Source organism: Pithys albifrons, chromosome 4, assembly GCF_047495875.1.
Source record: "Pithys albifrons albifrons isolate INPA30051 chromosome 4, PitAlb_v1, whole genome shotgun sequence".
Classification (NCBI taxonomy): Eukaryota; Metazoa; Chordata; class Aves; order Passeriformes; family Thamnophilidae; genus Pithys; species Pithys albifrons.
This window is the reverse complement of record NC_092461.1, coordinates 43,354,850-43,365,958: the sequence shown is the minus strand read 5'-3', so window position 1 is coordinate 43,365,958 and position 11,109 is coordinate 43,354,850. Positions and strand designations below refer to the sequence as shown.

General features: G+C 37.8%; 1 non-coding gene across 1 annotated transcript; it reads left to right on the top strand.

The window, feature by feature from the left end:
* The first annotated feature begins 2,409 nt into the window (after positions 1-2,409).
* LOC139671727 (U6 spliceosomal RNA) lies at positions 2,410-2,517 on the top strand. Its single transcript, XR_011697774.1, has one exon. It is a non-coding gene; the product is annotated as a U6 spliceosomal RNA (small nuclear RNA).
* Positions 2,518-11,109: the final 8,592 nt, after the last annotated feature.

The following is an 11,109-nucleotide window of genomic DNA, read 5'->3' as shown; positions in this document are numbered from 1 at the left end:
CAACTTCTGTTTTCCTCTAGGCTTTCAACCTCCAGATTGCACATTTTCAAGAGTTTTCAAAGAGCAGGAGGACAAAAACATCTTTCAAGAGTGTGAAAATCTCGGATGAAAACAGACAGACAAACAAACTACAAATCAACAAGTCACTCACACCTTTTGTCATGCTCAGTAAACCACCAGATACAAGAAAATCTGTGGGATTGTCTAGGGCAGATAATTCTTCAGAAGTACTTTGATGCTTACCACATAGAGCATCTTTTCCAGGTGTATCACCCAACAGACAAACCTTGCTGTAGGAAGATCCACACCACACTTCTTGTTAGGTCTCAAGACTTCTCAATTTGCATGAAGTTAAAGCACTTCTAGAAAGGAAAAGAGCAATTTCTTGGTACGATCTAATTTGTTAAGCAGAATGACAGGTCGTAATTATGAGGAAAAGGTAGACAGCAAAATATTTATAGCGAAAAGGGCTGGCATACATGCAAATTCATCATTCTTATCAGTAAACCATTCCCTGCAGACTCTCCTGGTATGCTTTCCAAAGATAAGGCATACAGCTACCCATTGGGTTCAGCGTGAGATGAAGCAGCACTCCCATCCTTAGGTTAGGGCTAAAAGACTATCATCTTTGATGTTTCCACTGGGGTCCTGATACCTGCATTTCCTTCTTTCAGAAATAAATGGATGGCAATATTGGCCAGCAGATTTCTTAAAAAAAAAAAAAGGAATAAAACGAAGTAGTAACTGGAATAAAAGACCACGGGGAGTTAAACTTAACAATTATCCCACCTGAATAGTTTGCTAACACAAAACATTTCAAATCTTGAAACCCTTATGTTTTCTCACCTGGGAAGTTTAAAAGAATTAGTCTGGCAGCTCTCTAGAGTTAATTTTCTTTATCAAGTCTTGGGAAAGAAAAGAAACATTTAAAAGAATTGCTGAATTGCCAAAGCAATTGTAGTATTTAAAGAAAATGGCCCAGGAAATGCCATACCAGTTATTCTGATACTAATCTTAGATAAAAAAAAAGAAACCCAGACAAATTCCGCACTCTATCAACAGAGAATTACATGCTATAAATAAGGATATATCAGTCAATGTAGTTTCAGAGAAAGTAGTTCTTGTCAAATTATCTTCATGAAGTTTTCCGTACAAGATTATAGGTCTGGTTGACAAAGGTAGTTGTGTTGTTACAGTGTAACTGAATTTCACTAGGACATTTGACACACTGCACATGATGTTGTGTTTTAAAATCCTGCATTAATATAATTAATAGAACACAGATTACTTGATTTATGAGCCACTTGACTGATAGTATTCAAAATGTATGCATTATTGGAAAGGTATTATATGGGCCATTACTAGCAAGACACTGAAAGACTCTTGGTCCTAAACCATTTTAAACCCTTGTTTGAAAATAATCAACACTGGGTGCAGTTTTCAGGGGACATAACACTGATGCTGTGTAAAGCAGTAATGAATCAACTGTTCCAGAGTGCATTGAATCCCCTGGATAGGTGAACTGAGTTCAGTGCAAGAATTTGAACACACTGAGATGCTGTGAACAGGGAACAAAAGTGTGTTGCAGAGAGCAGCTGCTGCCATGCCCCCATGGAAAGGACCTGTGCATCTTTGGAAGCATGAGAAACTCGTCCAAAATGCATGCAGGGGGGAAACCTAATCTTACCATTACACAAAGTGACATAAAGTTGTATGGGTGTGAAGGTGGTGCCAGAGTAAGCCCTGAAAAAGTGCCTGAAGAAGAATAGGGCTGAGTAGATTAGTTGTACCTGGTAGGGAGATTTGAGGGGCCAGAGCAGCTGTAGGGAGACTAGATTAGAGAGGGGCAGTAAGGTGAGGAATTGGTCACTGCTGAAATGTGGCTCCTGGTGTCAGCCCACCCATTTCCATAACCTTCAAGCCCATTCCCTATCCTGCAGGTGCCTGACCATGGCTACTCACAACTGGCTCCCTTCCCATGGCTGCCCCCACTCCTCACCCTGTAGCAGCTGGAGTGGACAAGAGAGGGCTGGCAGCCACCACTAGGGCATCAGCCTTCCCCTCTCTAATGACCTTCAAGAGGAAACACATAAGGTAGATCCTGTGGCTAGAGATTAAATGGTACTTGTGGTCCTTTCTGGCTTCAGGACCCATGATTCACCCCACACTGCCTGGCTGGGCTTTCCTTCTTTAGTTAGGTCTGATAATCAGAATAGTAGTCTGAATAATTCTGTGTTTCTGTTCAAATGGCATTTGGTGTTTCCCAGGGAAAAAAGAACTGGGATCACTAAAAGCATGTAGGAACATGTTGCAAATAGGTATGTAGCAATCCTATTCAATAGTTATTTGCAATGGGCAGTATCCCCATGTTTAAGCTTTCCATGACTGCAAAAGTCATGATAGAATTATATATTTCACTTTGGCAACACATATACTAAAATTGGAATGATAAAGAGAAGATTAGCATGGTCCATGCATAAGGATGATGCACAGGTTCACAAAGCACTACAAAATTTTCTTACGTCAGCAGTGTGCCCAGCAGGACTAGGAAAGTGATCGTCCTTCTGCCCTGCCAGTGGTGAGGCTGCACCTTGAGTCTTGTGTCCTGTTTTGGGCCCCCCACCACAAGAAGGAACACTGATGTTTTGGAGTGAGTCCAGAGAAGAGCAAAGAAGCTGGTGAAGGTTCTAGAGAGTAAGTCCTATGAGAAATGGCTGAGGGAGCTGAGGCAGTTTAGCCTGGAAAAAGGGAGGCTCAAGAGTGACCTTATCACTCTCTATAACTCCTGCAAGAAGGCTGTAGAAAGGTGAAGGTCATCTCTATTCTTAGGTAACAAGCAACAGGACAAGAGGAAATTACCTCAAAGTTGCACCAGGGAGGGTTCAGGTTGGACAACAGGAATAATTTCTTTGCTGAAAGGGTTGTCAAGTGTGGGAATGAGCTCCCTGGAGAAGTGGTAGTGTCACCATCCCTGGAAGTGTCCAAGAAATGACTGGATGTGGCTCTTAGTATGCTATGGTTTAGTTGGCATGACAGTGTTTGGTTAAAGGCTGTACTCAATGATCTTAGACATCTTTTCCAACCTTAATTGTTCTATGATTTTATGATCTACTTAGTTTAAGACTTTATATATCTGGAAGAATTTCAGGTTAGTGCATTCTTTTTAAACATCAAAGTATTTGCCCAACAGCTGATATTAAAAAAGCCCCATCCCAATACCCAGATCTAAAAGTCTTTAGAGGAGCTTCATTTAGTCCATAGACCAATTAGTTCACTGTTTCATGCTAAACAAAATCTGCAGCCTGTTAGTTTACAAAATCTGAACTTTGACATAATTTCATTAGTAACCAGTACCTTTATAATGGGCCAAATTACACCAAAATACTTTGTGCAAGGGGGGGCATAATGTTTGGATTTTAAAAACCCATGTGAGACTTGAATTTGTTGGTTAGAATCCAATACTAATTAAAATTAGACAGAATCCAACAGACCTTTGATAATTACATCAAAAGTTCACATTCATTTGATGTGGATTGTCTATATTTCATTGTTACTCTCTTTAAAGATTATTTATGTACAAAGAGTAAGAAAAGAGTATTAATATTTAAAAAGTGGAACTATAAGGACAAAAACTGATTCAGCATATGTTTTAATTTTTTAAATGTTTGCTTTATTCTACTCAAAACCATCACTTAAGACATTATTTTTTGCATAAAGAGAGATCTACATAGATCCTTAGTAAAATATATTTCTAGTGGAACAAGAAGTTTAGCTTGTTCACTGAGAACCGGATTCAACAGCATTTGCTTAAGAAGCTGGGCATTAAGGAACCACATCAGTCATATTTTCATTCCAAATCTGCCATTGGTTTACTGAGAAAAATTCCTCCAGAGGAAAAAATCTGATTTCATAGAAGATCACACACATCAGCCCTAACAATCTGAGATGCTATACTGAAAGTTGTCAGGAAATTCAGCATATTTTATACAACTATATGCAAAGTGCTTTTCTCACAGCTGAGCACATGGAAAGCACAGCAGTATTATAAAATGGCGAGATTACCAAAGATGTCTAGACATGGAGAAAGTATGACCTCAGTCAGAACACTCGGGTATTTACTTTCCTTTCTAGAGAGAGATACAGTATTTCATTATTTCAATAGCAAGGCAACAAGGTTTCTTGAGCAGTTCGACAAAAATCCTCAATAGATGGCAGTTGGGGAAAAATTAAAAAGAAAGGATCTGAATAAAAATCATCACTGGGAGAAAAACAGAAGGCAGCTATTTTTCATTCCATCATGCAGACGGTGTTGATTGCATTTTAAAGGTGTCCACATTTAAAAAGCAACACAATAAAACCAACTGCAAAACTCCACCAACATAGTGAATTTCCAATTATTTAGGAAGCATTTAAATGGCAGCTAGCTGTGTAAGTTTACTGCAACCTATACAGCAAACAGAAATGTTTTCTCAAACATTCTCATTCCTCTACTATGCTCTCATGAGACCCCGCCTGCAGTACTGCACCCTAATCTGGGGCCCCCACAAACAAAGGACATGTTGGAGCAAGTTCAGAGAGAAGAGTGCCACAAAGATTAATAGAGGGCTAGAGCACCTACTCTGTGAAGACAAGCTGAGATACTTGGAGTTGTTCAGCCTGTAGAAGAGAAATCTCCGGCAAGACCTTATAGCAGCTTTCCAGTAAAAGGGGCCACAAGAGAGCTGGAGAGGGACTTTTAACAAGGACAAACAGGGGGCAATGGCTTTAGAGTGAAAGAGAGTAGGTTTAGACTGGACATAAGGAAGAAATTCTTCACTGTGAAAGTGGTGAGGCACTGGAACAGTTTTCCCAGAAGAGTTCAAGATCAGGTCGAATGGGACTTTAAGCAACCTGGCCTAGTGCAAGGTGTCCCTGCCCATGGCAGGAGGATTGGAACTAGGTGATCCTTAAGGTTCCTTCCAAACCAAACCAAACCCTTCTATGATTCTATATTTCCTCTTGGCATATGGGTAACAATGGACTTTTTACTTAATCTTGGGTTCAGGGTCCCAGTCTTCCTTTCTGACATATTTAAATCTCTACTATATTTAATTATTTTATATGGTTTTAGTGTTACTCCTTAGAATATTAGAGTATTGCACAGATACAGGCTATGAGTGTTACTCTTCTTCTTTGAAGTCTAAAGATAGCATTAATAGACATCTACTGACAGACACATAGACACTTGCTTTTGCATAAGGAGTTATCTGTAAACATTCTTAATTTAATTAATTTCTTTAAAAAATAATATATTTAGTTTGCTTGCTGATCCCTTAACAGTGTGTAACAGCTCAGTTCAGTGCATGGCTTCCATCAGTTTTGCTTGCTGTTATGTGTGCTGAGCCCACATGCAAAAGGAGCATCCCAAACTGTGATTCAGGTGGTAAGAAATGCAAAATCACTGATTGCAATATGTGACATATGTAACTAAGCAACACAGAAAAGCTCTGTGTATTTTCTACATTGCAATCTCTTGTCTACTCAAGCTAACCCAGCTGCTTAAAGTAGTCTGGCTGTAGAAGCTTCAGGTAACCCTGAAATTAACTCAGAAAAGTGAATTCCCTTGTGCTGCTGCAGAATTGTTCCTGATGCCTGAACTGCTCAGTTATCTCTACATTATACACTTAGCAACAGCAAACACACCCACAGTGTCAAAGACTGTAGAAGAACCTGTCTTGGTTCTACTTGGGCAACCATTGTTTTGTTTTTAATCCCACAATGTTTTTGTTTTGATCACACACTTAGACCTTCTCCAATGATTAGGGGAAGAGGTCTATAAAACTTTGTTTACAATACAGTTCCATTCAATATACCATCCTGACTGAGTCCCAAATTCAGATCATGCTATGAGTGAGGTAAGGACACTGGTGGGGAAAAAATTATTGAATGTATACAGGTAATTAAAGCCTGCATAATTGCTTACACAAAGGGCTGGTGGAGGCAAGAATGCAGGATAATGTTCTTTTAATGTGTTATCTTCAAATGTAGTGCCTTGAGGGGTTATGTGTGTCTATATAAACATAGCAAAAGTCAGAAATGCCAAAGTATGGACAGTACTGAACTCCTTAAGGTGGCAGAAGGCAAGTAGTAAAGTTTGTTTTCATGATGTATGATTATCAGAAGCCTCAGCAGATTTCATCAGGGGAAACCTATCAGAGAAGTCCTCTTGGCTGCAGATTATAAGATCTCTAAGGAGCTCTCTAGGAGTAGAGAAGGGTTATTAAAAAGAGATCACTTCCAGGCTGTGACAAACTTCTTGGCACAAGCTAAAGTGACTTTTCAGAGGTTTGCAACTAGTTTGATAAGATTTTCAGAAGGATATCATTAAGCACCTCTTCAGCACTGAGGCTAAGCTTTTCTCAACCAGCCAGTTCTTGAGCCAGACCTTGAATGTGCCAAAACTTAACAGAGTAGCTGGTAGTTTACACTTTAATAATTAGCAAAACAATATAACCTCTTAATCATAGCCTCAAAGATTGCTGAAGTTTTCCAGGAAAAAACTTGTGCATGCCAGATATCTGAAATGAAAAACTCCACCCTAAAAGCTACAAAGCTAACTGAAAGCAAGCAGTTCATAATTAGAATGCTTATCATCCAACACAGCTGAATAACCTTATTGGAAAGCCAGTTCAGTGAAAATGTATTTTTCTTTAATGTAAAGCAACAATTTTGATGACAAACTAGTCAGGAGAGTGTCTCATCTGAGGATACTAATCAGTATGTATCTGTGAAAGAAAAAATATTAAATTGCTCTTTTAGACTGTCTATAGTTATGCAAGTCTGACATTTTTATTGGGTAAGGTTTTGTGTAGAGGAGTTTGCAATTATATTTTTAAATCTAAATTTCACGTCAATGTGTAATGGAGTATTTAAAGAGCAATTTCAAAAAAATCAGTAAGATCAGTGCTAGCCTCTTGAATTGGGAAATATTAAAAAACTATGAAAATCCTGCTCATTCAAGTTTATGTAATTCATTTATTTGTTGCTATGAAAAAGAGAACTGATGAGAACAACATAAGTTCTCGATAAATAGAACTGAGGGAAGCCATTAGTATCTCCGTCAAATATGTATATTTATCTTTAATATTAGTGTGATTTCCATATGTGTGTGATAAAAAGATCAAAATTAGAATTCTAAGGATTAAATCCAGACATGCCTTCTGTTCTTATGCTTGCAAATAACTGTGGCAACAGTTTTGTAGAGTATGTTATTTGAGAACACACAGACATTTAACTATCAGATTAACAGGTATATTAATGTATGTAGATGTTGACATATCCGCATTTGCACCCATAATTACTTGCAGATGTGGACTATGGGCACAAAAATGGCCATATTTTAGATACAACTCCTCAAGTCTACAGCATATTTTTATTCTTCACTGATTTTGGCATGAGATTTTTTTAAAACACTCAGATTCCGGCTAGGTTTTTGACCCTAAATCAGGCAGGTGCTTTTTGAAATTTCACCTTGAAAATACACTTGGAATTGTCACTTTTTGAATGTACACAGGAATTCCATCTGCCTTTTCAAATTAACATGTCTCAACCTTTGACATTTTTAGCTACAGAAAGGTTATTTTGAGATGTTTCTTCCTGCACTTAGAGGTTTTTCTCTCTTACTTTGCCCCCCTTGGAGCTCTTCAACTATTCTGTCTAATCATGAAGTGTTCTTCATGGTGCTCTGGTGACATGCAAAGAAAGAACAAGCAAACAAAAGCTCTTTGGGTACATCGTCATATTTCTTATGAAATAGAGAGAAAAGACAGAGAAGTAGCTCATTTATTTCATTACACTAAGAAACCCAAGAATCTAGAGAGAAGCAGGAAGATAAAAATCCTCCAAATTCTGTCCTGCACATTAGGATCAAAGAGAAGACAACAGAGTAATAATATTGATAGTGCTTATGACTGCTGCAATGCTTTCACAATGGTGCTGAGCCATATTTAACACCAAGGTAATGGTGATTTTATGGCCCCATGGAATAGCAAAGAGACGTTCTGCAATTATAAATAATCAGCTTACTCATACAATGGTAGTCCATTCTATTTCTAACAGATCTTTGACTCCTAGAGAGTCAGTATAATCATCTTTGTTTAAGAGATGAGATGCCTAAAAGCCTTTGTCATGCGTCTGAAAATACACCAGCCTTCACTCTCATTCTCCCTTTACTAGAATTATCATCAGAAATCTCAGGAGCTACTTGGGAAAGCAATGAGTGTCTGCCTGAGCCCCCTCTGAACATGACTTCCATGTACAGCTGTAAAGCCTCAGATGCCAGATGAAAGAAACCAATATTCTGTGATAACTCCTAAAGGTCTCTCAGACTATCTACCATAATCTCTGTCCTGCATCTTTTCATTCATTCTGCTTACCTTATGACAACAAACCCAAATGGATTTTGTCTGCACCTAATCAGCCACCAAATGATAGAACCTAGTAAAGCCACATGGGCCACAGGTTAACTCAGAAAGCTGTTTTTCCTAGATGTGCCACAGGAATTGGGTGAAATACGACAGATGATGCCAAAGGACACTGGTGTCATTATTCATCTCCCTTCCTCCCGTCATCACTGCACTGGTAGGCCTGAGAGCCTGATTTAATTTTGTAGTATGGTGTAAAGTTAAGGGAAATTTTCACAACAAATGAATATGGAATCATGGTATGAGGCCTAATGTCAATGCTTATTATGAGAGACAAAGCTTCAGGTCATAAGATTTTCTTATATTGTGCAGGCTGAAAAGGCCCTAGAAATGCTGCAAAAGAATCACATCAAGGAATTTATCTCCTGTTTTTACCTGACAATCAAAGTTAGGAGAGTGTCTTCAACAGCAGCTGAATTTCTGTGCTGCAACACTTCAGTTACAGTCAGAATCAAAGCAGACTTTTTTGGCAGCCAATGGTCTAAGGAGATAGTGAAGCCAAATGGACCCTGGAACTGGCCTAACACAGTCACTGAAAAGTTCTCTCCTTTGCATAGGTGACATATGGCCCATTTAGTACAACAAACAGAAAGAAGAGAGACATAAAAAAGCTAAAAGTTAAAACCAAAATGTTTTAGCACTGAGAGAAAAGATAAAAGCAAGAGAAAACAAAGTGCAAATGTTAGATGTTCGTCATATTGCTTACCACACCGCTGAAGATGTTGAGATAGTATGGTGATAAGTGTAGTAAAAGAATCCATCTAAAGCAAGGGTGGACTTGTCCATGCAGTTTTGGTGTTTCTACGTTCAACCTTCTCAACATGCAATGCATTTGCACCTTCTACCATTGCAATTTGTTATGAAACTAACAAATGCTTAGACATTACTTTGAGTTCCTCAGGGAGAGGGATGATTTTGAGGTACACCCATTAGAGATGAAACTGAGTGTAATAGACATAAAAATAAAGAACAGCACTTTCAAATAGAACATAGATATTCAAGGAAAGTCAGTCTTAAAAAAAAAGAAAAGAAAAAAGCAAAAAAGCAAGCTATGCAGTGTGTGAAGCTAAAGAAATAAAAAGAGTATAGTAATGTAATAACTTATTTGGGTCAGGATCATTTTGTGAAAGAATGGTAAAATAAATCTTCTAGAATCAGAAAATAATATATTAGACCTATTATATGAGTAATGATTTTGTATAAAACTGTTCATAGAAAACATACCTAAATCAAGCAAATAGAAACTGATTCCATATAAGATAAAATGGTAAAAAAGTCAGATATTCAACTAAGTATTTACAATTCAAAAGGACAAGCTTTGATGAAGTAATGGAAATGTTTAATGAAGTCCACTAAGATGGGAATGCCAAAGGATTTCATTATGGAAGAACCCTGGAATTTCAAAGTCAAAAGTATTGAATCTTACAGAACATTTTACCTTAAACTAGAGAAAATTATGAAAGAACTCTCAAATGATTAAAAGAATAACCACCCCAAAAAGGCTGATAGAAATAAGTAGGAGAGACCTAAAAAAAGATTTGTCAGGAAAAAAAGGCCATGAATCGAGAAAAAAAAAATAAAAATTTCAATTGTTACAATAGAATCTAAGTTTGTCCTTGAAGAAGATGTTAAACCATATGGTGTTTCCTTTACGAGACATATAAATTGAAACTAAAAGGCACAAGGAAAGAAGTAGGGCAGCTTTGCAGTCAGGGTAAAACAGAGATTAAAGATAATCTAGGTGTGGCCAAAAGTGAAACAAAGTTTGCCTCAGGTTTCAAAAAGGACAATTATGTTGATTTGGGAGGAAAAGCAGAATGTTTCATGGCAACTTTCATTTACACACCTTTGTTATCTCAGCTGTGGTGAAACAGAAATCATGAGGCTTAATGCACTCAAGTCAGGAGGATTAGGTGGTCTACCTTTCAGGATTTATGAGAACACACCTTTCAAATCAGACACCAAATACTGTGCCTACGGTTAAAAGGGGAGAAACTAATCAGGCATCTGTAAGCCTATAACTCTGTACATTGCTTTAGGACAGATTTTGAAGGAAAAGATATTTAAAGACAATTTAATAGGATGTAAAACAACAAGGATTTAATGAAATGTAGATCATCCTAGACAGAGTTTCTAGGCAAAGGAAGTGCACTGGATTTCATGTATCAAGACCAGGAAATGGCACCAACTATGAAGCTTGTAATTTAAAATCAAAGGAAGGAATGAAGAATCTGTGATATCAAGTATGAAACTGTCAGGCAATCTTGGTAGAGAAACTGGAGATGAAGTTACTGGTGGTGTTCTTCAAGACTCAGTATTGAAACAGGTGAAGATGAGTAGTTTAATGTCTGTTTTTCACTCAGGACACAAGAGAGAGAAATACCAATTTTCTTATACCTCTCAACTGTGAATTTTTATCAGTTGACAACTAGGACAGCATATAAAAATGCAGTTTATTCTTGAGGAGTGACAGGCTAGCAGCTCATAACAGAAAGTTCTACTCCAAGGTGAGAGCTCATCAGCTGAGAAAGATGTAAAAGGACCTGAGTGGACTAGCTAATTGAAGAATTATACGAGTTGCCAGTATAATGAAGGCTCCCACAGTCTATGGTTGTACTAGACTTATTTTTAGAAAAGCCTGGGTGCT